Genomic DNA, 13,484 nt, shown 5'->3' with positions numbered 1-13,484 from the left:
CATCGCCTGCGGCCACGATGCATTTGATGCTGACATCTGGTCTCACATTCCTTTTTCCTTCTTCCAATTTTCTGGCAACTCTCATAGAATAACCCTGCTGAGAGTCATATATATATATCTATATATATATATATAGATATATATATATGGCGGTCCGTACAATTAAGGCAATCCGAATCGAGTCAATGGCACATCCAGAACAGCTAACGTGGTCCAAACGCAGACCATTGGCTCTGGTCTCTCCAGGATGATTCCCCCGTGTCCCCTGAACCCAACGGTCTTCAACACAGATGTGGGTCGTTCTGTTGTTTTTAAGACACGTGACCAAAAAGGCCCTCTCGCTCCTTCTAAGATGTCAAGAGATCCAGACACTCAAAATATCTGCAACCCCTCAGAGACGCTGCTCGGGACGCAGGCCCCACTGTAACTGGAGGAACCTTCCAAACCCAAAAGGTCATGAAATCCAAGCCAAACTCGTAAAGATTAGCAGGAAGGAATTCAACACCAGAGGCTACAAACTCCAGCTTCGTACCTTGGAAAGGTGTAAACAGTAAGTTTCTAGAGTTAACTGAGCAACAAACAAAAACAAACAAACAAAAAACGAGGGGACACTTGTTTCATGGGGGACACATGTTACGGGGGAGGAGGGAGAAATGAAATAAAACTCCATTTCCCGGAATGATATAGGCAATTAATACAACCCTCTTTTTTATTTGGCAGTGGAGACTGCCAAACCATTATTTTCTTGAATTCTAAGCTTTTTTTTAAATGGAAATTGAAGACATTTCCCTTGGAGGGAAATGTCTCCCTTGGAGACATTAATGGCCAACAGTCTGAGATACATACAATCTATGCAGCGTCTCTATTTGCAAGATCTGAATTGAAATTCCCTTTAATATTCTTGGAAGACTAATGAGCAGGGCTTCAAGGATTTACTGAATGTGCGGTTTTATGAACTCTTTCCGATTTCCACTCCCCATGGAAAATGGCAGCTTAGTATGTGACTTTACTCCCTTTGCGATCTGGGGATCCGTGCAACGTGCCAGGAAGAAGACAAAGGCATCTATCTGCCTCCACCACCGGCCCAGCCAGGACTCCTCTGGGGAAGTTTCTGTCTCCGCACCTTCGCACCTTCGCAATCAGGTTACCTCGCACCTCCCGGGTGGTATTCAAATGGAAAGGCAAAGATTTCCAAATCTGAACCCCAAGGCTCTTGGAAGACGTGAGATAACGTATAAACACCCCTTGACAACCCATTTTACAAGCAATTTTGTTTTGCGTTGGGGAAGCCAGCTCTTTTACGTGGCTGGTCGGCATTCTGATTTAAACTCGGCACACGGTGGTAGTTGATAGCTTACTGGTTTAAGCCAGGGGGTTGCTGTGTAGACTGAGCAGAGACGGGGCGGGTCAATGCAGTGTCCTCACGACGTATGTGACGCTGCCGTTGTCCTAAATTCCTCATCTCTTGCCTCTTTAGTCCCAACACCCACCTCCGAATTAAATTTGCTGAGGTTCCTGGTGCCTCTGCGTGTGCTCCCAGGCGAGGTCCCTAGGTGTGCTCCCGGGGGAGGCCTCCAGGCAGGCTCCCGGTTCCACTCTCCTGGGGCTTGGAGCTCCACCAGCTCCAGAGCCTGCCAAGTCCGGAAGGACCTCACGACGCCCACTCCCTCAGCAGGAAAGCAGGCAAGCCTTCCTTATGCGGCACCTGACCTGTTACATTCCCTGCAGTTGCGTTCCCAACTCTGTGCACCCTGCATTTGAACTGATTATTACAACTTCCCGAGGCATCATCCCACCCCACCTGGACCACCACAACCCTCGATATCAGCACGGCCAGGTGCAGAAAACAAGGACGTCCGGGGACAGCTGTCCTTAGCAAGGCCAGCTTTGTAGGGCGGCCTCTGGCTGGCATCTCAGCTGGAATGGTATATATGCTCCCTGAGAGGAAAAGAACTTCCTGGGATCGGGAGTGCTCAATTAAATTGTCAGATATTATGATTGTCTGACAATTCTGTGGAATGCACACAACAGTTACCACAGGCTGAATTACAGACGTACTCGTGAAAACGTGCCTTCCTTAAAAATTTTTTTGTAATGTTTTTATTTATTTTTGAGAGACAGAGACAGAGCATGAGCAGGAGAGGGGCAGAGAGAGGGAGACACGGAATCGGAAGCAGGCTCCAGGCTCCGAGCTGTCAGCCCAGAGCCCGACGCGGGGCTCGAACCCACGAACCGCGAGATCATGACCTGAGCCCAAGTCGGACGCTCAGCCGACTGAGCCATCCAGGCCCCCTCAGCTCACTTTTTCTTTTCTTTCCTTTCCTTTCCTTTCCTTTCCTTTTTTTTTCTTTTCTTTTCTTTTCTTTTCTTTCTTTTCTTTTCTTTCCTTTCCTTTCCTTTTCTTTTCTTTTCTTTTCCTTTTCTTTTCTTTTCTTTTCTTTTCCTTCCTTTTCCTTTTCCTTTTCCTTTTCCTTTTCCTTTTCCTTTTTCCTTTTCCTTTCCTTTCCTTTCCTTTCCTTTCCTTTCCTTTCCTTTCCTTTTCTTTTTTAATGACATTTCGTTACCCAGGAGAAGTTTGGGACACCCGGAGATTTGGCACAGGGTGGAAAGTCAAGGCGTCAGCATGACTCCTTTTTAACGGATTCCACACTCTCCCAGCCTGGGCCGTTCCCTTTATCGTTAAACCTGCCGTGTCTGGGAATTGTTGTGAACACCTGTGAACTTATTCTCAGGATGAAGCTAGTTTTCTGTGTTCCTTGGCAGCCTTGGTAACCGGCTTCATGGCACCGTGTGTCTATGGGAAGCCACCTATGCAATTTGGCGTCTGTGTTCGTTTTCTAGGCTGGCTTAACACTTATTATCACACATTTATTCTGGTTGTGGGACGTCCAAGATGAAGGCATCCATCGAGTTGGTTTCTTCCGAGATCAGTGAGGGAGAACGTGTTCCAGGCATGTCTCTGGGTTCTCGTGGTCTCTGACGTTTCTTGGCTTGCAGACGTCATTGCCCTTGTTTCTTCACACCGTCTTCTTTCTTTGTGTCCAAATTTCCCATTTTTACGAGGATGCCAGTCGTATTAGACTAAGGCCCACCCTGATAGCCTCTTAACTTGATTACCCCCGTAAAGACCCTATCTCCAAGTAAGGTCCCATTCTGAGGTGCCCAAGGGGGGCAGCAAGGACACCAATGCATATATTTTGGAGGACACAATGCAACGTTTCCAAGCAATGCTTGATATGAAGCAAAACATGATTACCGATGTGAACGACGCTGGCCGTACCATCTCATTTAACTGATGTGAATTCTTCCATCTAAGAGGTGTGCTAGTGTTCATCAGATGTCTACAGGTCTTTCTTACATTTTTATATGCTTGTAAGTGATTTGAAATTGGCATTATATGCCAGGGAAAGCTAATTCAACAGGGCCTTTTGGAAACTCTCTGTCTCCTTGTTACTCTCAAATACCTGCCTTAGCTTGAAAGCGGATTCCATCCAGGCCCCCCCAAAACACTTGTTTGGACTGGATTCTCTCTAAACAAACAGTTCCCACATCTGTCATTTTCCGACAATCTGCTTCTCGTCCCTGTCCTTGTTCAAATCATTCACACGTGATTTAGTCCATCCGTTTGTATGAACGCTCACGCAATTGTTGCCTGGTGTTGGGGCCTCAGAGCCTTCTCTCTGAAAGAGTAACTTCGTTGAGCCCAGAGCCCAGCCACCAATGAGGGGTCTGTGATGTCGACAGATGCACAGGCAACAGAGCCCCTAGCCCCGAGACCTCGGATTCTGTGTCGTTCGACCGGAACCCACGACACAGATTCCTCCTGAAGCTTCAGATAAAGTTGTAAACGTGAGTCCATTGGCGTCTCCCCCTGTGTGGGATCATCCTCCCACTATAAATCAAAGCAGAAACTCGTGCACATTCTTTGAATAATTAGAACCCAGGAAGAGATCCTTCCTGTGAATTCTTTCTGTAGCTAAGCTTGAGATCGGTCAAGTGAGTTGTGTAACACAAAGGGGACAGATGGCCATAAATATAAAATCGTTTTCCTTGGCCATGGTATTATTTAAAATCATAGCAAATGTTGGGGAACACCGGTTTCTACCTGGGGGTGGGGAGTGAGATCTATTCGAGGCCACTTGGAGCGTCGCCAGGCAAGGGACACAGAGACCAGAGTGCAGATAGCCTGGCAAGCTGGATATCCCGGGTACCATGTATGAAGCACGGCTGTGGCTTCCATTGGGGGTTTGGCAGACTCGTGTGATGCCGGGAGACTAACAAACCGCCTGGTCGGTTTTATCAAAAGAATCTCAGCATTACTTTTTGTATCTTCTTGTTTTTATATAGAAATGAAGCATCCATGACGGAATTTGAATAAGTAGGAAACTTGTTTTAAGACATGGGGATGTCACGAACATTCGTTACTGCAGGTTACCTCAGCCTAAGCGAATAGACATGGTGTTTAATAACTAGTACATATATAGGGATATAGACACGTACTTACTAAGTAATACTTATATAGGGAAATATAAATAGAGTATCTAAAGAGTAGTACTTATATACGGAAATAGATGCAGTATTTAATAACTAGTACTTATATAGGGAAATATAAATATAGTATCTAACAAGTAATACTTATATAGGCAAATTCTTACCCCAGAAAGAATGGAGTTGAAGAGACACACTGAAGTTTTCTTATTTCCAGATATAAATAGGGTCCTCCACCAGTTTAAAATTCAGAACTACTATAAAGCCCCCCCCCCAATCTCCTTGAATTACACACACACACACACACACACACTAAGGAAAACTGCCTGGCAATAATCATTTCTGCCAATCTGCAATTTCTTAAACGAAATGGTGTTGAACGTCCGTATGATTAAATGCAGCTGTGATGCACCCAAAAGCCAATCACCCACAAAATCAATATTGAGCCTGTCTTGGGGGTTAAAATCGCCACCGTGGTGATCCGTGTGGATTAAGTGAGGCTCAGACTAATAACAATATAACAAGACTCTTACCCATTACTCTGGGTCTGCAAATTGATGTATGGTGAAACACACCAGAGGAAAAGCTCGAGCAAACGCAACGCCCATTACCCAAGGGCAAAAGATCAGTAAACAGATCGCATTGCTTATTTCAAGGGACATGCGGATAGGATAGGAGGCTATCGTGATAAGCAGAAGGTCAGGGATTTTTATCTCTATTTACCTACTCACCTCAGCTGTGTGTGTCCTGCTTCCAGACATTACAAGGAGAATAGATTCTCATCAGGATGAATGCATTTGGTTCACAAAATAGGAAAGTGACTCCAGCCTCACGAGATGGTCACGAAATTAAACTTTAAAGAAATGAAGAATGCCTTCTATTATAAGCCGCTACAGAAAATGCTAGTGTAAGTCTTTGTCCTTGAGTTCAGGGACTCATAAACAGGTTTGCCTTCCCATATCCCAAGAAGCAATTTGGTGATGCCTTTCATGGACAGGGAAAATTTATCTACTCAAAACATACACTAAATTGAGAGATGAGAAAACAGAGCAAAGAGCCTCATATCAATTCCTCACCGTGTCCCCTCTGGTGGCTGCATTATAAGCGACATGTGACCCCTGAATGTGTTCATCTTTTTTTCATTCATTATTTTGGGATGCGAGAAAGCCAAGACTTAGCACACATGTGTCCTGTGCATATAAATTGGACGTCTCTCCTTGTCAGGCGGCCAAGTAAAGTGTGATTTTAATAATAAGTAAGTGGGGAGAATGTTGGGGAACACGTACAAGCCATCTATTGCCGTGACCAAGAAAAGCTTCTGATGCACCTCTGAAAATATCTATTGATGTCTGCTGCCTCCCCTGTGGCGATAAATGTATGTGTGGTTTTTTGTAAATTTTTAAAAATGTTTTTTATTTTTGAGAGAGACAGAGTGTGAGCGGGGAAGGGGCAGAGAGAGAGAGGGAGACACGGAACGCGAAGCAGGTTCCAGGCTCTCAGCTGTCAGCACAGAGCCCGACGTGGGGCTCAAACTCACGAACCGTGGGATCATGACCCGAGCCGAAGTCGGACGCTCAGCCGACTGAGCCACCCAGGTGCCCTGAGCATGGTTGTGTTATATACCAGCAATAAGAGAAGATCCAGAGAGAATTCTACCCAGGATTTTACCACAGACCTGCTGAGAAATATCACTTAAAGCAGCTGCAGGAACACATTCGGTGCAAAACAGGTGATCCATGTTTGTTTTTGACGAGTAAATGGACCGTGAACCAAATCTAACTCTTAACTCTGCTGGTATCCAACAGTTATCCTAAATAAACAAGAACTCAGAAAACTCTTAGCTCTAAGAGATAACTCCGTTCTGTGCAATGGTGGGTATTTCTTTTTTCAAACACTTTGCCCCCAGTTCATTGTTGACACAGAGGAACCCAAAGGAATGGAAATAAAAACCCAATGGGTCACCTGGGTGGCTCAGTCGGTGATGCGTCTGACTTCAGCTCAGGTCACGATCTCACGGTTCGTGGGTTTGAGCCCCGTATCGGGCTCTGTACTGACAGCTCGGAGCCTGGAGCCTGCTTCTGATTCTGGGTCTCCCTCTCTCTCCACCCTTTTCCTGCTCATGCTCTGACTCTCTTTGTCTCTCAAAAATAAATAAACATTTTAAAAAAACCTCAAGAGAGTTATAGAGGGCAACACTTTCTTAATAAAAGCTTTAAAATGCAACAGCTAGTTATGGATGCCTCATAACAACCATCCCCCAGGACACCCAGATGCCATGCACAAGGGTTTTTAAAGACATCCCTTGAATCATGTTGTCTATTCATGGCATAGTTTTATGTGAGAACCTGCTTCCCAGTGTGCTGGGTATCCTCGCCATTAAACATTTCAGGATGACCCATTCCATGAGAATTTCCAGCATGATCTATCAGCAGCTGGTGTGAAAAAAAAAAAAGATTTGCAAGGAATCTGAAGCAAGGACTAGAAAGGATCTTTGCTCGCACATGGTCATAGCAGCATTAATCACAGCAGCCGAAAGGTGGAAACCTGTGTGTCCATCCACAGATGAATGGATGAACGAAATGTGATGCATCCATATGATAGAATATGACTCAGCCTTGAAAAGGAAGGATGTTCTGACACCTGCTACAATGTGGATGAACTTTGAGGACATGATGCTCCGTGAAATTACCACTCACAAAAAGGACACTCATTTGAAGTTCCCAGAGCCGCCAAATTTATAGACGTAGAAAGCAGAGTGATGGGAGCCAGGGGCCGGGGAGGGGAAGGAGGTGTTAGTGTTTAAGAGGACTCCATCTGTTTTTGAAGATGGAAGATATCTGGGTGTGGATGGGAGGCGGGAATGTTGGCCCAAGAATCTGATTGTAGTTAAATGCCACTGAGCTCTATGCTTGATCGTTAACATGGCCCATTTGCATTATGGATATGTTATCACACACGAAAAAATGTACTGTTTTGCGGGGAGGAAGGAGATTTGCATCAACGGGGGCTTCTAGGCCAACGGTGAGTAGTCTTGAACATGTCGCTCATCATCAGAAACCAGCTGTTGAAACGCTGTAGCATACATACGTGTTAATAGACACACTGGGCACCGTCCTTGAATTTCCAGCTACTTGGAGACAGTGGATGAAGCCACCACATCGCAAAGTGGCTGCATTACCTTGAGAGGCCATCCCTCACACGTTCCTCCTTTCCTGCCACACCATCAGGCTTGTGCTGAAATACGGATGTGCACGCCCTTCCCCCAGCTTGCAAAATGCTAACCGTTGGCTCCCCAAAAAGCACGTCTTCACCCCTGGCTGCGGTGGAAATGTCATCACGGTCACACGCCTTATTTGTTGGCTAGGAAACCAGCACGAAGTGACTTGAAAGCCATCATGAGGAAGCAGCCTATGTTTTTCCATTTATTCAAATGAATGATTCAAATCGATCGACCTGTTTCCTCTTCCACAAGAGACCATCATGTTGTCTGGGTTTTACCTCCACTTTTACACAAAGGACATGTAGATTTTCTCCCTGACATAGTTCATGTGCTCTTTTAAAAACATAGTAGCCTTTGCTACTGTAAGTCTTGGCTGCACTTTTAACATCCTTTCTGGTAAATCACCCAGCTATCTATTATCTATCTATCTATCGTCTATCATCTATCTATGTATCCATCCACCCACCCATCTATCTATCTATCTATACATCCATCATCCATCCATCGATCCATCCATATCTATCTATCATCTATTTACGTATCCATCTGTCCATCCATCCATCCATCATATCTATCTATCTATCTATCTATCATCTATCTATCCATCCACCCACCCATCTATCTATCTATACATCCATCATCCATCCATCCATCCATCCATCATATCTATCTATCATCTATTTACATATCCACCTGTCCATCCATCCATCATCATATCTATCTATCCATCCATCCATCCATCCATCCATCTACATGTTGGCTTCAACATTTTCTCAGCGACTTTCAAGTTTCATTTCCTTTTTTTTTGCATCGCCTTCCCCATTAGCATTTATGTATTAGGGGAAAAAAATAAATAAACTTAGGTCCAAAATGTCCATTCTTCCATAAAGCCATTTGTGCAATATCTTCTTGTCAGTCCCTATTGTCAATATTAAAGTGCTGACCCTGTGACTTCTAAGTCCATCGATCTATGTTCCTATTTAAATACATCAAACAGCTAAAGAGGCTTTAGGATTTGAAGACACATTTTTTTAATTTTTTAAAAAATTTACACCCAAGTTAGTTAGCATCTAGTGCAACAATGATTTCAGGAGTAGATTCCTTAGTGCCCCTTCCCCATTTAGCCCATCCCCCCTCCCATGACCCCTCCCATAACCCTCTGTTTGTTCTCCATATTTTAGAATCTCTTATGTTTTGTCCCCATCCCTGTTTTTATATTATTTTTGCTTCCCTTCCCTTAGGTTCATCTCTTTTGTATCTTAAATTCCTTATATGAGTGAAGTCATGATATTTGTGTTTCTCTGACTGATTCATTTCACTTAGCATAATACCCTCCAGTTCCATCCACGTAGTTGCAAATGGCAAGATTTCCTTCTTTTTGATTGCTGAGTAATACTCCACTGTACGTATATCTACAACATCTTCTTTACCCATTCATCCATCGAGGGACATGCGGGCTCTTTCCATACTTGGGCTATTGTTGATAGTGCTGCTATAAACACGGGGGTGCATGTGTCCCTTCGAAACAGCACACCTGTATCCCTTGGATAAATGCCTGGTAGTGCAATTGCTGGGTCGTAGGGTAGTTCTATCTTTAGTTTTTGGAGGAACCTCCATCTTGTTTTCCAAAATGGCTGCACCAGCTTGCATTCCCACCAACAGTACCAGAGGGCTCCCGTTTCTCCACATCCTCTCCAGCATCTGTACTCTTCTTGTGTGTCTCCCCAGATAGGCCACAGTGCCCAAGAAAGGCACCAGCATGCACTACTGACAACAGACCAAGCCTTCCCTGCACAATGGGTTTGCTCGCCAGACTTCCGGACGTTCTGAAATCCTTCGACAAATGTTTCCAAGAGGAAAACCATCCATCCATGGCGAGTGGGTTTTCTCTAGTACCTAGTGTCATTTACCCAGCTTTCTCTTTTATTAGCAGACAGATGACATTCTAAAGAACTGCTCCCAGCAACCTGCACACCAGCCAACAGAAAATTATATTTGGATTGTATTAACAGTCTGTCCGGGACCATCAGCCGTGATTTCTACAAAGTACTGTTGATCATTTTTTGGAGAAACCCTCTTTTTGGAGTAAATCTGGAGTTGCCATCATTCTGAACGACGGTCCTTTTTTCTTCCTTTGTCTTGCACATCCCGATTTATTTATTTTTAGTGTTTATTTTTGGGAGACAGAGACACAGCACAAGCAGAGAGAGAGAGGGAGACACAGAATCCGAAGCAGGCTCCAGGCTCCGAGCTGTCAGCACAGAGCCTGATGCAGGGGTTGAAGTCACGAACCATGAGATCGTGACTGGAACCGAAGTCGGACATTTAATGGACTGAGCCACCCAGGTGCCCCTTGCACGTCCCAATTTAAAGGCAAGACTGGGGGGCAGGGCGGGCGCCTGGGTGGTTCAGGAGGTTGGATTTTGGCTCAGGTCATGATCTCACGGTTTATGAGTTCCAGCCCTGTGTCAGCCTCTGCACTGATGGTACAATGCCTGCTTGGCATTCTCTGTCTCTGACCCTCTGTCTCTAAAAATAAATAAATACAAATAAATAAACATCATCTTGTGGTCCATGAGTTCGAGCCCCACGTCGGGCTCTATGCTGACAGCTCGGAGCCTAGAGCCTGCTTCGGATTCTGTGTCTCCCTCTCTCTCTGCCCCTCCCCTGCTCACTCTCTCTCTGTCTCAAAGATAAATAAGTATTAAAAAAAAAATTAAATGTCAACTCTAACAGGCCAGCTCTCACCGGCTGCCTTACACACGCCCTGAAAACGGCTTCCGTTTGCCACCACCAGAAGCGTGTTAAAGATAAACGTGTATTAAAAGCCAGATTGGGGTCAGTGTGATAAAACCTGGAGACGCGCCATGTGGGAGGGCTTCACAGATAGTGACCACACCTTCGTCTGTGTTTGCTCCAAGTTTCTGATTCTCCTTGCCGGACTCATTAGAACTGCGGGATCCATCGGCCTCCAGAACGCGGGCTGATTGTGTTTGCTTTCCTGGATTGGATGCAAAGTGAAAAGTCGCCTTTCTCCACGGACTGATTGCTCTCCCTCTAATCGCCTTCATGCTCAGAATCCCAATGACAGGTTAGAAGCCTGATGAATTGACTTCAAGAATATTAATTTAATGCTTGACATGTCAGCAAATAGAGTAAGGGTGTTGTTTCAGGCCCAGCTTTGTGGAGTCTCCCCTGGATAGATTGTTTTTTAAGGCACACTCTCAATGCAAACACGTCTTGGTAACTGAAGCAGGTTCTGCATCGAGCCCTAGAACAGAGTGAGCTAGGCTAATCCAGCCTTACAAGGCTCAGCCAGATACTGAATGGATGGGAAAGACAGAATAACCACGATGGGGGTGGGGGGCAATTTAGACCCTAGAAAATATCACGGGGTGCATCTTAGCTATTTCACAAAGCTTTTGCAAAATTAGTTCTGCATAACTTTTTCTTTTCTTTCTAGAGAGATTAGTTTTGCATCGGGGTCTCTCATTATAATGAAGAACATATGCATTCACATGTAGGAATTTACAGGTCCTCACCATGTTCAATCTTTATTTTTTTAATGTTTATTTATTTTTGAGAGAGAGAGAGCATAAGTGGGAAGAGGCAGGCAGAGAGAGAGACACAGGATCCGAAGCAGGCTCCAGGCCCTGAGCCATCAGCACAGAGCCCGATGCGGGGCTCGAACCCACGAACCGCGAGATCATGACCTGAGCTGAAGTCGGATGCTTAACCGACTGAGCCCCCCAGGTGCCCCTCAATCCTTAACTCAGGCCTTCCCATGTGGTGGTTTTGTGTGCCTGGCCTGCCTTTCTGAGAAGGTTCCACCACTGCATGCCAACTGAGATCCCAAGACTTCCTCTCCTAGAACTTTCTCTCTGTACTGGCCCCAAATGACTCCAATGTTCCCATGTAGGCTCCAGATCCCCCTTTCCAATGCCCTGACACATATCATACTCCACTGAGATACAAAATAACCCATTTCTTTCCCAGTTGACAGCTCAGGGCACTGCATATATTTCCGATGTGTACCCACATGCACCCACGGCTCTCCCAGTCCAGTGTCCTTGATGTAACATAATATTCCGTGTCCTACATGTATTTGTCATCTAAACACCTTGGTTCGGTTGATTCTACCTCAATTTGCTGTCTCAAGAATGTTTGAGCCCAGGAAAGTCCCAACACAATGGTGCTGTCCAAAGCGTTTCACATTTACCAACAGATTCTACAAGCATTGGTATTGTTAGTGACTATTGTCAACTAGGGAACCTCATCTCAGACTTGGTGTCCAGTTTTTCATGATGTTAGTTTGACCTATGACTCATTCATTCAGTCGCTCCCCCAGAGATCAAACTGACACAGGGTGGCCCGGGGCCCCAGGCAGAGAATACCATGGGTTCAGCATAAGTCACATTGTTAAACTATCCGCTAGGACCAAAGCCCCCAGGTATGCAAAGGGACTCTTACCAGGCAGGATACACCCGTGGTCATTGGTTTTCCCCCAAGCGCCAGTCAAAGACCAGCTCTGTCCTTTGCATATGCTGGGAGGGAAGACCCGAAACCTGCTGAGTTAACCCTTTATTCTGCCAGCAAGAACTGCCCAAGCATGTGGGACTCCAACCATCTGTTGACCTGCACAGAAAAGTGTAAAGCTTTCCAACAGTGACTCCTTGGTCTTCTCATCCCATGACTGAACTTCTGTAAGACATCCAACACTCAAGGACCATACAAGCTCGTCTGTTCCTTTCCACTGACTTCTCTCCCCTCGAATCCTAATTACAAAATGCTATCTGTACTCTGACGTCAATGAACCCTCAAAAACACTTACGACCACCCGAACTTGAAGATATCCTTGTATCACAACTGATTGGAATAAAGAATCAATGAAGCCTCAAAAAAAAAAAAATACTCACTACAGGCAGAGTTTAAAGATCACTCTGTATTAGAATGGATTGACTTTAGGACTCTTTAAGTACTGAGCTAATACAAATCTAATCTGGCCCATGGAAGACGTTCATGCCCCAGAATGTCTGTAACATCTTACTTAACACAGGTGTTGAAGAAACTCAGTCATAAAACCATCCAGTTTACAAGAATTTATTATATAAACCTAACAGCTTCCATGATTTTGATGCCTTCTTTGCTTCTCACAAGAGATTCTCCTGCACTGCTTAAAAAATACCGAAGTACCACTCCTGTGGGGAGTTTTCTCCCTACGCGCTATTGGGGCAGTCAAAACTAGCGATGCATTTTATTGCATTGCTGCTTCTTGAGGATACACATGTTTTACTGTCACATTTCATACAAATCCCCTGCTGGCGATGTTAGAAAATAAGTATCTAATAAAATTTAGCAAGGAAGCTTTCTAAAGTTGATGGTAGTTAAAAAATTAAACACGGGAAAGGGAGAGGGGACTGACATGAGTTGTGACTTTCCGACGTGCCCCTGAAAACCAAACTCAGAGAAAGAGTATGACAAAGACGTGTGTCCTTGCCTTTCACTCTCGGGACACACCCTGTCCCCTTCCAACCAAAGGCAAACCAGACATTGGAAGTCCTGAGCGTTGAAATCTACACAAGTTGATTGGCAGATCTTGGTGTCATGACCTCAAATGAAGACGCTGGAAAAATCCACGGTGTTTATAGATCGGGTGTGTCTGTATTCACCTGACAACCCATCTTTGAAGACTCGTTTGTCATAGGGTAACCTGTGCCTTTATCACTGACAACACTAAAGTCACCTACCGCAGGTCCCTTTCCTCAAGGAGCTCACA

This window comes from Panthera tigris, chromosome X (assembly GCF_018350195.1).
Source record: "Panthera tigris isolate Pti1 chromosome X, P.tigris_Pti1_mat1.1, whole genome shotgun sequence".
Lineage (NCBI taxonomy): Eukaryota > Metazoa > Chordata > Mammalia > Carnivora > Felidae > Panthera > Panthera tigris.
Note: the sequence above shows the minus strand (reverse complement) of the source record.